Below are 16,351 nucleotides of genomic sequence, written 5' to 3'. Positions count from 1 at the left end.
GATAGCCTAGCTGGATATAGTATTCTGGGCTGCATGTTTTTCTCATTTAGTGCTCTAAAAATATCATGCCAGCTCTTTCTGGCCTGCCAGGTCTCTGTGGATAAGTCAGCTGGCAATCTAATATTTTTACCATTGTATGTTACAGACTTCTTTTCCCAGGCTGCTTTCAGGATTTTCTCTTTGTCACTGAGACTTGTAAATTTTACTATTAGGTGACGGGGTGTGGGCCTATTCTTATTGATTTTGAGGGGTGTTCACTGAACCTCCTGAATTTTGATGCTCGTTCCCTTTGCCATAGTGGGGAAATTCTCCCCAATAATTCTCTCCAGTATACCTTCTGCTCCCGTCTCTCTTTCTTCTTCTTCTGGAATCCCAATTATTCTAATGTTGTTTCGTTTATGGTGTCACTTATCTCTCGAATTCTCCCCTCGTGGTCCAGTAGCTGTTTGTCCCTCTTTTGCTCAGCTTCTTTATTCTCTGTCATTTGGTCTTCTATACCACTAATTCTTTCTTCTGCCTCATTTATCCTAGCAGTTAGAGCCTCCATTTTTGATTGCACCTCATTAATAGCTTTTTTGATTTCAACTTGGTTAGATTTTAGCTCTTTTATTTCTCCAGAAAGGGCTTTTATATCTCTCGAGAGGGTTTCTCTAATATCTTCCATGCCTTTTTCGAGCCCGGCTAGAACCTTGAGAATTGTCATTCTGAACTCTAGATCTGACATATTAACGATGTCTGTATTGATTAGGTCCCTAGCCTTCGGTACTGCCTCTTGTTCTTTTTTTTGCGTTGAATTTTTACGTCTTGTCATTTTGGCCAGATAAGAGTAAATGAAGGGGCAAGTAAAATACTAAAAGGGTGGCAACAACCCCAGGAAAATATGCTTTAACCAAATTAGAAGAGATCCAAAATCGTGAGTGGGGAGAAAGGGGATAAAAAGAGGTTCAAAAAGGAAGAAAGAAAAAAAAAAAGAACAAAGAAAAGAAAAAAAAAAAGAAAAGAAAAAAATTTTTTAAAAAAGAAAACACCTGAGAAAAATGTAAAAAAGAAAAAATATATATATGTTAGATAAACTAGTAAAAAATCGTTAAAAAAGAAAAAGGTAACAGTTTAAAAAAAAAAAAATTACCAAAGGCGAGAAGAAAAAAAAAAAATGAAAAAGAAAAAATTAAATTAACTGCAAGACTAAAAAAAATCACAGTAAAAAAGCCATGAGTTCCGTGCTTGGCTTTCTCCTCCTCTGGAATTCTGCTGTTCTCCTTGGTATTGAAACCGCACTCCTTGCTAGGTGAACTTGGTCTTGGCTGGATTTCTTGTTGATCTTCTGGGGGAGGGGCCTGTTGTAGTGATTCTCAAGTGTCTTTGCCCCAGGCGGAATTACACCGCCCTTACCCAGGGCCGGAGTGAGTAATCCGCTCGGGTTTGCTTTCAGGAGCTTTTGTTCCCTGAGCGCTTTCCGTAGAGTTCCGGAGGACGGGAATACAAATGGCGGCCTCCTGGTCTCCGGCCCGGAGGAGCCGAGAGCCCAGGGCCCCACTCCTCAGTGCGCCCTCAGAGAACAGCGCCCAGTTACTCCCGTCTGCCTGACCTCCGGCCGCGCTCCGAGCTCACCGAGCCTGCGACCGGTTCAAGGTAACACCGAGCTGCGAGCTCACTGTCGGCTCCATCTCTGCAGCCGGCTTTCCCGTTCCAATACCCGCAAGCTCTGTGACACTCAGACACCCCCGATCCTTCTGTGACCCTGTGGGACCTGAGGCCACGCTGACCCCGTGTGGGCTTCGCCCCGGTTTAGCCTCTGGAGCGATGTCCCTCAGTGGAACAGACTTTTAAAAGTCCTGATTTTGTGCGCGGTTGCTCCGCAGCTTGCCGGTAGCCGGCCCCTCCCCCCGGGGTCTATCTTCCCGTCGCTTTGGATTCACTTCTCCGCCGGTCCTACCTTTCAGAAAGTGGTTGTTTTTCTGTTTCCAGAATTGCTGTTCTTCTCTTCGATCTGCCGATGGATTTTCAGGTGTTTGCAATCTTTAGATAAGCTATCTAGCTGATCTCCGGCTAGCTGAAGCAGTCTCAGTTTGCTACTTCTCCGCCATCTTGACTCCTCCCAATTATTCTAATGTTGTTTCGTCTTATGGTGTCACTTATCTCTCGAATTCTCCCCTCGTGGTCCAGTAGCTGTTTGTCCCTCTTTTGCTCAGCTTCTTTATTCTCTGTCATTTGGTCTTCTATATCACTAATTCTTTCTTCTGCCTCATTTATCCTAGCAGTTAGAGCCTCCATTTTTGATTGCACCTCATTAATAGCTTTTTTGATTTCAACTTGGTTAGATTTTAGCTCTTTTATTTCTCCAGAAAGGGCTTTTATATCTCTCGAGAGGGTTTCTCTAATATCTTCCATGCCTTTTTCGAGCCTGGCTAGAACCTTGAGAATTGTCATTCTGAACTCTAGATCTGACATATTATCGATGTCTATTTTGATTAGGTCCCTAGCCTTTGGTACTGCCTCTTGTTCTTTTTTTTGTGTTGAATTTTTCCGTCTTGTCATTTTGTCCAGATAAGAGTAGATGAAGGAGCAAGTAAAATACTAAAAGGGTGGCAACAACCCCAGGAAAATATGCTTTAACCAAATTAGAAGAGATCCAAAATCGTGAGTGGGGAGAAAGGGGATAAAAAGAGGTTCAAAAAGGAAGAAAGAAAAAGAAAGAAAAAAGAAAAGAAAAAAAAAAGAAAAGAAAAGAATTTTTAAAAAAAGAAAACACCTGAGAAAAATGTAAAAAAGAAAAAATATATATATTAGATAAACTAGTAATCTCTCCTCTTTCATTCATGATTTTATTTATTGGGGATCTTTCTCTTTTCTTTTTGATAAGTCTGGCCAGGGGTTTATCAACCTTATTAATTCTTTCAAAGAACCAGCCCCTGGTTTCATTGATTTGTTCTGTTGTTTTTTTGGTTTCCATTCCATTGATTTCTGCTCTGATCTTTATTATTTCTCTTCTCCTGCTGGGTTTTGGCTTTCTTTGTTTTTCTTTCTCTAGCTCCTTTTGGTGTAGCATTAGGTTGGACAATATCTTCTTTATCCATTTATCTGTTGAAGGAAGTCTTGACTCCTTCCATAGTTTGGCTGTTGGGGACATTGTTGCTATGAACATTGGGGTACATGTTCCCCTTCTTTTCAATACATATGTATTTTGGGGGTAAATCCTGTAGTGCGATTACTGGGTCATAGGGTAGCTCTATTTTTATCTTTTTGAGGCACCTCTGAACTGTTTTCCAAAGTGGTTGTACCAACTTGCATTCCTACCAACAGGGTAAGAAGGTTCCCCCTTCTCCACATTCTGTCCAACATTTGTTGTTTTCTGCTTTGTTAACTTTTGCCATTCTAACTGGTGTAAAGATGGTATCTCAGTGTGCTTTTGATTTGAATCTCCCTGATGGCTAATGATGATAAACATATTTTTATGTGTCTGTTAGCCATTTGTATGTCTTCTTTGGGGAAGTGTCTGTTCATGTGTTCTGCCCTTTTTTTTTTACTTGATTGTTTTTTGGGTGTTGAGTTTGAGAGGTTCTTTATAGATCTTGAATATCACCCTGGAGGTACTTCTTCTTTAGAAAATATAGCTTGAGACCCTTTGTGAGCCTTTTGTCTGTGGATCTGTCAGTGTATAATAAGCCCCTAGTAAACCATCATTATAATAATGCAATTAAAATCTATTGTGTTCAGTTTTCAATTAATTTTATTGAAGGAATAGGTGATTATGTTATGAAAAGTCAAACTGATTCCTGATTTAAAATAAAATTCCAAATTAGAAACTACATTAATGAAGGCAGTTATTGTAGTGATTCTAGAGTTGGTTTTACAGTACTTTCTACAGACATCATTGGTTGAGAGGTCATGGCACTAAACCATTTTATATGTATGATTAAGATATCATTAATAAAATACCTTTTTTCTTTTATAAAACTGGAAAGGATTATACAGATAGTGAATGTTTTTCAGTATAAGAGTAAAATAATTTTATGCATTACCTTCATATTTGTATTTTTTTCATTTGGCATTAGGAAACATAATTATTTAATTTTAGAATATCATGTTTCTTGAATTTTTCAGTCTTTATAAAATGTTAAACATTTAAGAGGGGAAAATTTTATAAAAAATTGTCAGTTGTGTGCTGTTACTGTTGGAAATTAAATATTCAAAAATTTATTAGTATAATTAAGAGTATTAGAATGCCTCAAAAAAAAACCCATTAGTGATAAAGCAATCAATCAAAAAGTGAGAAAAGGTGAATTCAATGTCACATAATTATCTTTTTGTTTCTGTCACAGTTGCTGAATGATGTAAGAGAAATTATATGCCCTGATTAAATACTTTTTTTCTTTAATGAAAAAAAATCTATCATTAAAATACAATGTTTAGAGCCCTGTCAATTAATATGACAGAGTAAGAAACTCCAGAACTCTGTCACTCCAGAAATGCAGTAAATAAGCTTACAAAGAAAATGTCAGAATAGGGGTGCCTTAATGGCTCAGTGGATTAAGCCTCTGCCTTGGGCTCAGGTCATGATCTCAGGGTCCTGGGATCAAGTCCTGCATTGGGCTCTCTGCTCAACAGGGAGCCTGCTTCCCCCTCTCTCTCTGCCTACCTCTCTGCCTACTTGTGATCTGTCCCTCTCTGTCAAATAAATAAATAAAATCTTTTTTTAAATGTCAGAATAAACTTTTCAGAAACTCTGAAATCTAATAAAAAAAATTTAGAACAGTCAACACTTAATGAGAACACTTAATGAGAAAGAAAAAACCTAAATTTTGCAACAAAGCTCTATGGCACTTTTTCTTACTATTTTAATTCCCTACCTCTGTAGCAGCTTTAATGAATGTGACCTTCATTCCTGCGAGAAGTTGCTGGTACTAGGGGGAGACATAGTGATCTCATTCTTAAAGAGTTGTGTTTGGGTGTTTTGACTCTGTTGGATCCCTGAAGTATCAGTTCAGGATTATACTTTTGTTTCAAATGTCCCAGAGGCTTCTCAGGCATCATTGGTTGAAAGCCCAGGGCAAAAGAGACAAGTTGAGACCAACAATAAACAGAGATGGAAGACTGGGAAGGAAGAAGTTGGAGAAGAAGATACTGGAGAAATAAGAGATTTTTAAAAAGCTCCTGTCAGGGAATCTGGAGACAAAATGCACACTAGGGATGGATGCATGCATGCTCAGGAGAGATCAGAGATGAATCTAAGTTATCACCTGTAGCCATTCTTCAGGTCACACCTATGAAAGAAATGAAGGTTTAGACAGAGAAGCAAACTGCTTGGTAAAGCACTGAAGTAATGCCCCAGTACAGAGCCAATCTGAAGAATGCAAGAATGTTTTTACTTGAGGGATCAGGGGAGTTGGGATGAGGTGTTCCAAATGTTTGATGAGGTCTCTGTCGAATCACTAGTTTGACTGAAACCACAAATCACTAGTCTGACTGACAAGAGCATTTATAGCCACACATGGCAAGGAATGTGGACTTTTCAAAATTAGTTCAACAACAAAATACTATACAAATACAAAAACCAGATAAACAAATCACAGAGACCAGGGAAACTGTGGTTTTTAGGATTGTTGTATCGTGATATTCAGAATGTCCAGTTTACAACAAAAACAAGACATGTAAAGAGAAAAGAGAGGTAGTTCAGCCTATATATAGGAAAAAAATATTTAATAAAATAGTCCTTGAAGAAGCCCAGGTATTGAATTTATTAGAGAAACATTTAAAATAAGCTGTTTTAAGTATGATTAGGGAGCTAAAGAAATCCCCTGTGCACAAAGAGCAAAAAGAAACTAGGAAGGATGCCTGGGTGGCTCAGTTGGTTAAGCATCTGCCTTTGGCTCAGGTCATGATCCCCGGGTCCTGGGATCAAGTTCCACATCAGGCTCCCTGCACAGCAGGAAATTTGCTTCTCCCTCTGCCTGATGCTCCCCTTGCTTGTGCATGCTCTCTCTCTCTCTCTCTGTCTCTGGCAAATAAATCAATAAAACCTTTAAAACCAAAAGAACAGGTGAATGTTGTTTCTCTGAATAGACAGTATCAATAAAAAATAGGAATTATAAAAATGAAATTCTGGTATAGAGAAGTATAATATTTGAAATGAAAAATTCAAGAGAGGTTCAAATTCGAGGAATCAGAGGAAGAATTAATGGGTTTGAAAAAGATCAACTGAAATTTTCCAGTCTGAGGAGTAAAGAGAAAAAAATAATGAAGAAAAATGAACAGAACCTGAAAACCTATGGAGCCATCCATGAATACCAATGCATTCATAATGAGGGTTCCAGGAGCAGAGAAAAGAGATAGATACATAATATTTGAGAAATAATAAAAAAACCCTCTCAAATATGTTGAAATGTATTAATCTATATGCTGAAGAAGCTAAACAAAATCCAATGGGGATAAACTCAGAGATCTGCAGCTACATATAATTAAGTTGCTGAATTTCAAAGACAAAGAGACAATCTTGTAAGCAGCAAGGGAAAAGGAACTAGTCTGTACAGGGAATCCTCAAGATTAATAGCCAGTTTCTTTTTATAAAACATCTAGGCCAGAGGCATTGCTAACATATATAAAATCTGTAAAGTGCTTAAAGGATTTTATATCCGAGTAAGGTTGTCATTAAAAATGTATCCTAAATTAAGACATTTCTAGATAAAGAGAACTTGTCCGTTGTTAGAACTGCCCTGTGAGAAATGACAAAGGTAGTCCTTCAGGTTGAAATAAAGAACACTAGTCTGTAACTCAGAGCTATAAAATGGGAAAACACCATTAAAGGTAATTGCATAGGTAAATGTTAATCCACTGTGTGTTTAGATTTTAGCTCCTTTTTTTCCCTACATGATTCACCTGACAAATACATGAGACAGTAATTATAAATCATTCTTTTTTTAAAATTTTATTTATTTTATTTTTTTTAAAGATTTTATTTATTTATTTGACAGACAGAGATCTCAAGCAGGCAGAGAGGCAGGCAGAGAGAGAGGAGGAATCAGACTCCCTGCTGAGCAGAGAGCCTGATGTGGCGCTTGATCCCAGGACCCTGGGATCATGACCTGAGGCGAAGGCAGAGGCTTAACCCACTGAGCCACCCAGGCGCCCCAATTATAAATCATTCTTAATGAACAGACAGTATATGAAGATAATTTATGACAACAATATAAGGTAGTGTTATATAAACCAGGTGTTTGTGTACTCAGGCACTTAAGTTGCTGTTAATTCAAACTACTATATAAATTACAGTATTAATTGTAATCTTCTAATTTATCACTAAGAAAACTAAAAAATATATATAATAAATGAAATGAGAAGAGAATTGTATACTAAGAAAAAGAGACAAAAGAAGACAACAGTGGAGGAATTGAGGAACAAAAATCATACAAAATAAAAACAAATTGCAAAATGGCAGAAGCATGTTATCTTTATTAGTAATCACATTAAAGGTAAATAGGTTAAACTTTAATTAAAATACATGGATAGGCAAAATGGATTAAAAAACAATGATCCTCTGTATTGTCTATAAAAAAAATGATCCTCGTATTTCTTTAGATTGAAAGGCAGGTGTTCGTAAGTGAAAGAGTGGAATGGTATTACATGCAAGTACTAACCAAAAGTGAGGTGCAGCGTCAGGACAGATATCAGACAATAGAGTTTAAGTTAAAATTTATTATAGGAAACAAAGAGCAACATTATATACTGATAAAAGTGCCAATCCACCACAGCAGCTGTAACAGTTGTAAAACTATACATACCTAACAACAAAGTCCCCAAAAGTATGAAACAAAACCTAACAGACTTAGAGGAAGAAATAGACGATTTTATAATAATAGTTAGAGACTTCAAGACCTTATATTCAGAGTAGAATGGGCAGAAAATCAACAAGGAAATAGAGAACTTAAACAACATTTTTCATGCAGTTTCTTTAATGCAGACTAACTGGAACTAGCAGACCTTTAACCTAACAAGAGCATCATGCACAGTCTTGCCAAGTTCACATGGAACATTCTGTTAGATCATAAAACAAGTGACATGCTCATATGTCACTTTGATGTAAGTTACATTTTATTAATTCTTCTGTAACTTGTCATTAGTTGAAATAGTTATCTCCTCATTAGAAAGAAGCAGTATTACCATTGTTCATGAAAAGAATGAATTCTTTTGCAACTGTTTTTCTGTAACAATGCTGGTGGCTAGATTCTAGATAACAGCTTCTTTACTTTCCTTTCTGGAGATTTTTTTTTAGGGTTGTTGTTTTGGTTTTTGTAATTGTTTTTGTTTTTTGCTTCTCTGTGTGCACTGAACTGCGGGTAATCAGCACTCACTGTCATTCACTAGAATGATATGTTCATTCAGAGTCCTCAGTTTTGAGGATTTTGGTAATACTGTTTTTATTTCAGTGCTGTTACATATTTTGTACCTAATTTAAATAAGTGAATGTTTTAGTGTTAAATAAGAAAATTTCTTGAACCTTTCAGACATATACTATTCATTTTTTTTCCTCATTCAAATAAAATGCATCATTGTAATTATGACTGCCAAGTTATTACCTACTCATTCCTCATTAACTATTCCCCATCCCTGGTTAATAACTCTGGACCTTAGATACATCATTTGCATAACATTAAAGGTTAGTGCTATTGTTTTTATTAGGCAGATCATGTTTCATAGTATTTCCATACCTAGAATTTTATGCAGAATAAAATTAAAAGATACCTTGTAAAGCAGCAGACTACTAGATGAATTTTTTTTTCCCTAGAAGAATAAATTTTAGCAAAGAATGGTTTTACTTTTTCCAAGGACATTTAATATCTAGACACATTTTTAGTTGTCACACTGGGCGCTCCTACTGGCATTTTCACTTCTTTTTTTTGCTTTTTTCTTTTCTTTTTTACAGGAAATATCACCTGGAATACCAATATATATTCCAGGAAAATGGAAATATTTGGACTAGCTGATCATAACCTTGTAAAGAAAAGTGTTAGGAATAAATAAGTCTAGAGAAGTATAGATTGATTCAGGGTGTATACTAAAAGCTTGCAAAATGTTTTTCTCTTCATCTCATGTTAATACCTATCTAACTTTTACCTCTTGGTCAAACTAGACATGGTTGAAGGAATGGATGTTATACATGAGCACAGTAGAATGACTGAATACCACATCTCACATAACAAAAACCTATACCTGGCTGAATATAGCCTCTAACATTTGTTAGTTAACTACGTATTGAAAGACAGCTTGATCACATCAGATCTCCTTTTTCCATAGGGCCTATTCTGGAAATGGGCGTACCTTTCCAGTTACAGGTGCCAGTGCAGTCTTATCCAAGGGCAGTGATTGTCTGTTGATAGCATGTTTCCAATTATTTGCCTCAGACTAAAGGAATTATTTTTTTAAAAAAGATAAATAATAGGCTTATAACTTTGTGACCCACTGGTCTTGTGACTTATTCTGTCATCCAGAGACAGTGAGTCTTAAAAGAGGAATGATCTGTTAAAAGCTTTTCTAAGTCGAATCCACAGATTCGGCTTTCATATTGCTTCTTCATGAGGCATTAAACCAATGGCTAATATGAAGTGTTATACACTCAGTAGCTAGGATACACAGGTCTAGTGCTAATGACTGGAAATAGGATTGTCCCTTACTATCACTACCAGCTAAACCTGGAAAACAAAAAGAAATGAATAACCTTACAGAGAAAAAAACTTGGAAAACACTGTGTATGTAAGGATAAAAATGTCAACATCACCAGTTGTGGGACAAATCAAAACTATTATGACACCTGATTGGATGCAATGAGAATACACTCTCACTTCTAGGACATCCTTGTGAAAAAATGTATAGCATAACATAATCATGATGAATCATAAGAAGAACACAATTGAGAAGCAGTATCCATGATAATTGAATTAGAGTCTTAAGCAGCAGCATGTAAAGGAGCACTGAGAAACTATTTTAGATGCAAGAAGACTAAAGAGACATGTTATAAATGATTGTAACTGGATGCTTTTGCTACAATGTGCATGATTAAGACAACATGTGAAACTTGAATGAGGACCATAGATCATAGGAATTTAATGCATTACTGAAGTTTTAGTGTTTTTGATAGTTATATTGTTATATAGGAACAATTTTTTTAGGGCTTACAAAGTAAGTTATTCAGATTTAAAGGACACTGTATTAGCAGCTGACATATATCCATATGATTCAGAAACAAAACAAAACAAACTACTTCTGAAGATGATAAAATAGCCTAAGTGTTCATATTTTCAAGAGTGGTTAGAAAAATAATCCAAAGAATATATAAGAATGGAAAAATAAAGATTAAAGCAGAAATTAACAAAGTAGAAAGTAAACCTGTAATACACTTAATAGAGCCAATTTCAATATAAATCAATTGAAAAATTCCTAAGCAATAAGCAAATAATAAAAAAAGGCAATATATGTCAGAAATAGAAAAGATACTTCAAAATAAGAGTTCATGTAGTAACAAGATTTTACTGGGACAGTATGGAAAATTTTACACCAACATTGAAAGATTAGATGAAATGAGTATTTTCCTTTACTCAACAATAAACAAAACCAGAATAATTCTATAACCTTAAAGATAATAAATTAACTTTTTAAAGAAGATTTTATTTATTTATTTAACAGATCACAAGTAGGTAGAGAGGCAGGCAGAGAGAGAGGGGGAAGCAGGCTCCCTGCTGAGCAGAGAGCCCGATGTGGGGCTCGATCCCAGGACCCTGGGATCATGACCTGAGCTGAAGGCAGAGGCTTTAACCCACTGAGATACCCAGACTTCCCAATAAATGAACTTTTTTTTTTTTTAAAGATTTTATTTATTCATTTGACAGAGAGAGATCACAGGTAGGTAGAGAGGCTGGCAGAGAGAGAGAGAGAGAGAAGCAGGCTCCCCGCTGAGCAGAGAGCCTTATGCGGGACTCGATCCCAGGACCCTGAGATCATGACCCGAGCCGAAGGCAGCGGCTTAACCCACTGAGCCACCCAGGCGCCCCCCAATAAATGAACTTTTAAGAGGTTTCCTCTCCCTAAAAAATAATGCACACAGGTGTACACACACAGAGACACACACAGACACACACTGAAACACATAAACAGACTTCAGGCCTGGTTGGTTTCACTAGAAAATTACACCAAAATTTCAATTTTGTTTTTATTTAAGTTTAGCCTTACACAAAATTAGGTAGAGTATAGAGGAGGAAGTAATATGTCCCAATTTATGCTATGAGGCTGATAACAAAATCTGAAATGGACATTAAGAGAAAGGAAAACTGTGGGTGAATGTCACATTCTGAACAAAACTTCAAAGAAATTGCATTATAGCATTATATAAAATGAATAATAAGTTATGGACATTTGAGTTTATTGCAATAGATAGGCTATGTAACATTAGGAAATATATCTGCATAATTTACCATATTAATAATAAAACTAGAAGAATGTATTTGATCATTTATATTGCTGCAAAAAATTTTTCACACATTTCAATATTTATTTGTGATTAAATACCTTACTAGGTGAAGAAGAGAGTGTTTTTTAAAATATCAACAGCCAATAAATTCCTACAGGAAATATGTTAAAGATCTGAATTCTCTCCTTCCGAAATAAAAAAAAAAAAATAGTTAAGGATGCCTGAAGTGTCTGCTAATATTTGATAATATAATTAAGGTAATAGTGCTATATATGTATTGAAAAAGAATTTTATATCAATTTATTTGATAGCACTCTATACATAGAAAGCTTTTAAAACTCTTGTTAAATAATGTATTAGATGTTTTGGCACAGTTTCTGGATATTTAGTCAATATCCAAAAATCAATTGTAGTTCTATATGCCACCAATAGACAGGAGAAAAATTTACAATAAAATGAAAAGTTGTCAGTTGGCTTGGAAACTAATAAATACAAGATCTATTTGTGGACCTTTAGAAAAATTCACTGATAGGCATTAAGGAAAGCCGATAAATAGACATGTAATGCACCAGAAATTGCATTTTCCAAGAATGCCCTCAGAAATTGTCTTCTTCAGTAAGTTTAGGTATATAGCATACATAATTTCAATTCAAAAGTTTTTGAAAAATGCTTGGGATTAAGAGTAGCCAAAACATTATTATACTAATAGTATAAAGTATCCACCATTTAGAAAAGTTGTAAAAACTGATATAGTAGTAGCAAAGTTTTATAAATACATCAATAAAATAGAGTGAAGAACCTAGATATATACACACAAGTATGTATAAACTGTTGACAGATGAATGAAGTGACACTGCAGAGAGGGGAAAATAGATGGTCTTTTTAAATAAATAGGTGCCTGTAAGCTGGTTAAAGTAACACCAGTATGTTTAAAGCTATATTTAAATGTCTCATAGAAAAGTATAAAAAGGAAAATGTATAAAAGGGAAAATTTTTAGGACTTCCAAAAAGTATGATGCTTTGAAAAGATATAAAAGAGTTAGACAGAAATCATTCCTAAGGAATCCTAGACATTGGAATTATTGAATCCAGTATCACAGTAAAAGAATCATGTTCCATGACTGAGTGGAATCTATCCCAGGAATTCAAGGCTGATTCAACATACTAAAATCAATATATCATATTAATAGAATAAAGAGGAGAGTAACTCATAATTATCTCAGTAGAGACAAAAGAAGCATTTGACCTAACACCCTTGCATAATAAAAAATAAAACAGGAATAGAAAGAGAATGACTACAATCTGGGAAAGGTCATCTATGAAAAATCCACAGCTTCTAAGAACAAGCTTAATATGGAAATAGTAAAAGATCGAAAGTTTTTTTCTTAAGATCAGGGAGAAGACAAAGAGACCTGTGCTTGCTGCTGTTATGTAACATTGCACTACAGATTGTAGTCAGGTAAATTAGGCAATAAAATAAAGGGCATTCACATTGAAAAAGTAGTAGTAAACCTTTTTGCACTTAAAATGATTTTGTACAGAGACCAACCAAAGAATAAGAAGTTGTTAGAGCTAATGAAGAAATTCAGCAAAATTGTAGGATACAAGGCCAACATAGAAAAATCTGCTGTATTTTTATATACTAACAGTTGGAAAATGAACTTAAGGAATCAATTCTGTTAAAAAAAAATACTTAGAAATAAATTCGAAAAAGTAAAGACAGACACTTTAGCTACATAAAAACATTGTTGAAAAAAATTAAAGATATAAATAAATGGGATAAAAAAAGATCTAAATAAATGGGAAGGTTTCCTTTGTTTATGAGATGGAAGGTTTGTTATTGCTAGTGCTCTCCAAATTGTGCTATATTTCAAGTTTTTAACTGACTCCTTGCAGAAATAGACAAGCTGGTCCTAAAACTAATATGGAAATGCAAAGCCTGGAATAGTGAAAACAAATATGGAAAAGAACAAAATTGGGCACCTCACACTTCTAAAATTTAAAGCATACCAGAACTCTGGTAATCAACACTGACATAGAAATTAAGGGCATAGATTAATGAATTGAGGATATACAAATAAACCTATACTTGTATGGTGGATTGATGTTTTTAACAAGAGGACTAGGACAATTCATGAGTGAAAAAAAGTTTTTTTCAGCAAATGATGGTTGGTCAACTCAATATCCACATGCAAAAGAATTGGTCTGGGCCTTTGTCTATAACCATGGTCAAAAATTAAGTAAAAGTGGATCAGTGATCTAAATACAAGAGCTAAAACCATAAAGCTCTCATGAGGGAAAACATAGGTATAAATCCTTGTGACCTTGTATTAAGCAACAGTTTTATGGATATGGCACCTAAAACACAAACAATCAAGGGGGAAAATATATACACATATAATCATAAATTGGACCTGATCAAAGTTAAAAACTTTTGAGCTGTAAAGTGTGCAGTCAAGAGAGTGAAACCCACGCAATGAGAGAAAATATTCTGAATCATATGCCTGATAAGAGTACAGTGCAGAATATGTAAAAAATCTTCATTTCAACAGTACCTTAAATTGTACCTTCAACAGTAACTTAAATTGTATATTGCTACGTTAAAGAGCCAATTTTGGAAGTTTACATATTGTATGATTATAGCTATTTGACATTCTAGAAGAGGCAAAGCTAAGGAGAGAGTAAACATATCATTAGTTGCCTAGGGTTTAAAAAGAGGAAAGAAGGGGCACCTGGGTGTCTCAGTGGGTTAAAGCCTGTCTGCCTTCGGCTCAGGTCATGATACCAGGATCCTGGGATTGAGCCCCACATTGGGCTCTCTACTCAGTGGTGAGCCTGCTTACCCACCCTCCTTGGCCTGCTTGTGATTTCTGTCTGTCAAATAAATAAATAAAATCTTTAAAAAAAAACACACACACACAACAGAGGAAAGAAGGGATGAATACTTGGAATAGAGAGGATGCTTAGGGCAGTGAAACTGTTCTCGGAACCTATAATGGTGAACACGTGTCATTATACATTTCTCAAACACACAGAATGTACAGTTCAGAGTAAATTTAAATGTAAACTGTGACTGTTAGTTAATAATAATATATTGATGTTGGTGCATTAATTGTAATATACCATACTACTGCAAGATGTTAATAATAGCAGACTCTTTGGGTTTGAGGGTATATATGAGAACTTTGTATTTCCTTCTAAAATATTTTCTAAACCTAGACTTGCTGTAAAATATAGATTTATTAATTAAAAATCCTGCCACAATTTTTCTAAATAAGCATTTGTGGCTTTTTGCATAGGTTTCTCTACATATTTTGATAGATTCATCCCTAATTTTATCCTTGTTTTTAAAACCATTGTAAATGGCATTGTTTATGTGCTTTTTTTTCCTTCAATTTTTCATTACTGATATATAGGAAAGCAATTGATTTTTTTATATTACTCTTGCATCCTGTATTGCTATATTCACTTACTGGTTTTAAGAGGTTGTTTGTTATTCATGTTGATTCTTAGAATTTTTTACTTAGATAATACTTTCTTCTGTGAATAAAATCAGTTTTATTTATTTTTCCAGTATACATACCTTTCATTTCTTGTATGATTGCTTTAGTCAACAAATCCAGTGTAGTATGGGAAAGGGTGGTGAGGGAACACATGCTTGTCTTGTTCTCAAACGTGGGGGTAAAATGTCCCTTTATTAACAATTAAATATGAAATTAGCGATAGGTTTTTCATAGATGTTATTTATCAATTTGTGAATTTTAGGCTCTATGCATACATTGCTAAGAGTTTTTGGACATAAATAGGTGATGGATTTTGTCAGGTGTTCTTTATGCTTCAGTTAATATGATCATACACTTATTTCTTCTGTGATCTGTCCACATGCTGTAGTACATTGACTTTTTTTTTTAAGATTTTATTTATTTATTTGACAGACAGAGATCACAAGTAGGCAGAGAGACAGGCAGAGAGAGAGGAGGAAGCAGGCTTCCTGCTGAGCAGAGAGCCCAATGCCGGGCTTGATCCCAGGGCCCTGAGACCATGACCTGAGCCGAAGGCAGAGGCTTTAACCCACTGAGCCACCCAGGTGCCCCAGTACATTGACTTTTAAATGATGTAGTATACTCTAGCAAACCTAGAATAATTCCCATTTGCCATTATGTATAATTATTGTTTTTAAAGAGTGGATTTTGGTTTCCTGCTATTTAGTTGAGATTATTTTTATCTGTATTTATGAAGGATATTGGCCAGTTCTTCTTCTTTCTTCTAATGTCTTTATCTGGTTTTAATAATTAGATAATGCTGGACTCATTGAATGAATTGGGCAGTATTCCTCTGTTTTCTAGAAGAGAATATGGAAACTTTCTATAATGTCTTTAAATGTTTGAGAGAATTCACTACTTAAAATCATCTGGGCTTGATGAATTTTTTTTTCAGAATGTTATTTATTATTGATTTCATTTACTTAAAATATATAAACTTACTCAGATTATCTATTTCTCCTTATGTGAGTTTTGATAGCTTGTCAGGTAATTGAACTATGTCATCTAAGTTATGAAAATTGTGGGCTTAAAGTTATTTGTACCGTTCTGTTAGTACAATTTTAATATACGTGGAATCAGTCATGAAGACTTTTCTTTACTATATTGGTAATTCTTCTCCATTTCTTGTTTAGCCTGACTGGGGAGTTTATTATTTTATTACTATTAAACAAACAAGCAAACAAACAAACCCCCCAAAACCTAGCATTTGGTTTTGTTAATTTTCTCCTTTAATTGACTGTTTTCAGTTTCATCAATTTCTGCTTTATATTTTATTGTTTCACTTTTTCTGCTAGCTTTAGGCCCAACTTTTTATTTATGTGGTGTACAGTGACTAAAACAATATTTTTGT

This window comes from Mustela nivalis (genome assembly GCF_964662115.1).
Source record: "Mustela nivalis genome assembly, chromosome: 8".
NCBI classification, from domain to species: domain Eukaryota; kingdom Metazoa; phylum Chordata; class Mammalia; order Carnivora; family Mustelidae; genus Mustela; species Mustela nivalis.
Note: the sequence above shows the minus strand (reverse complement) of the source record.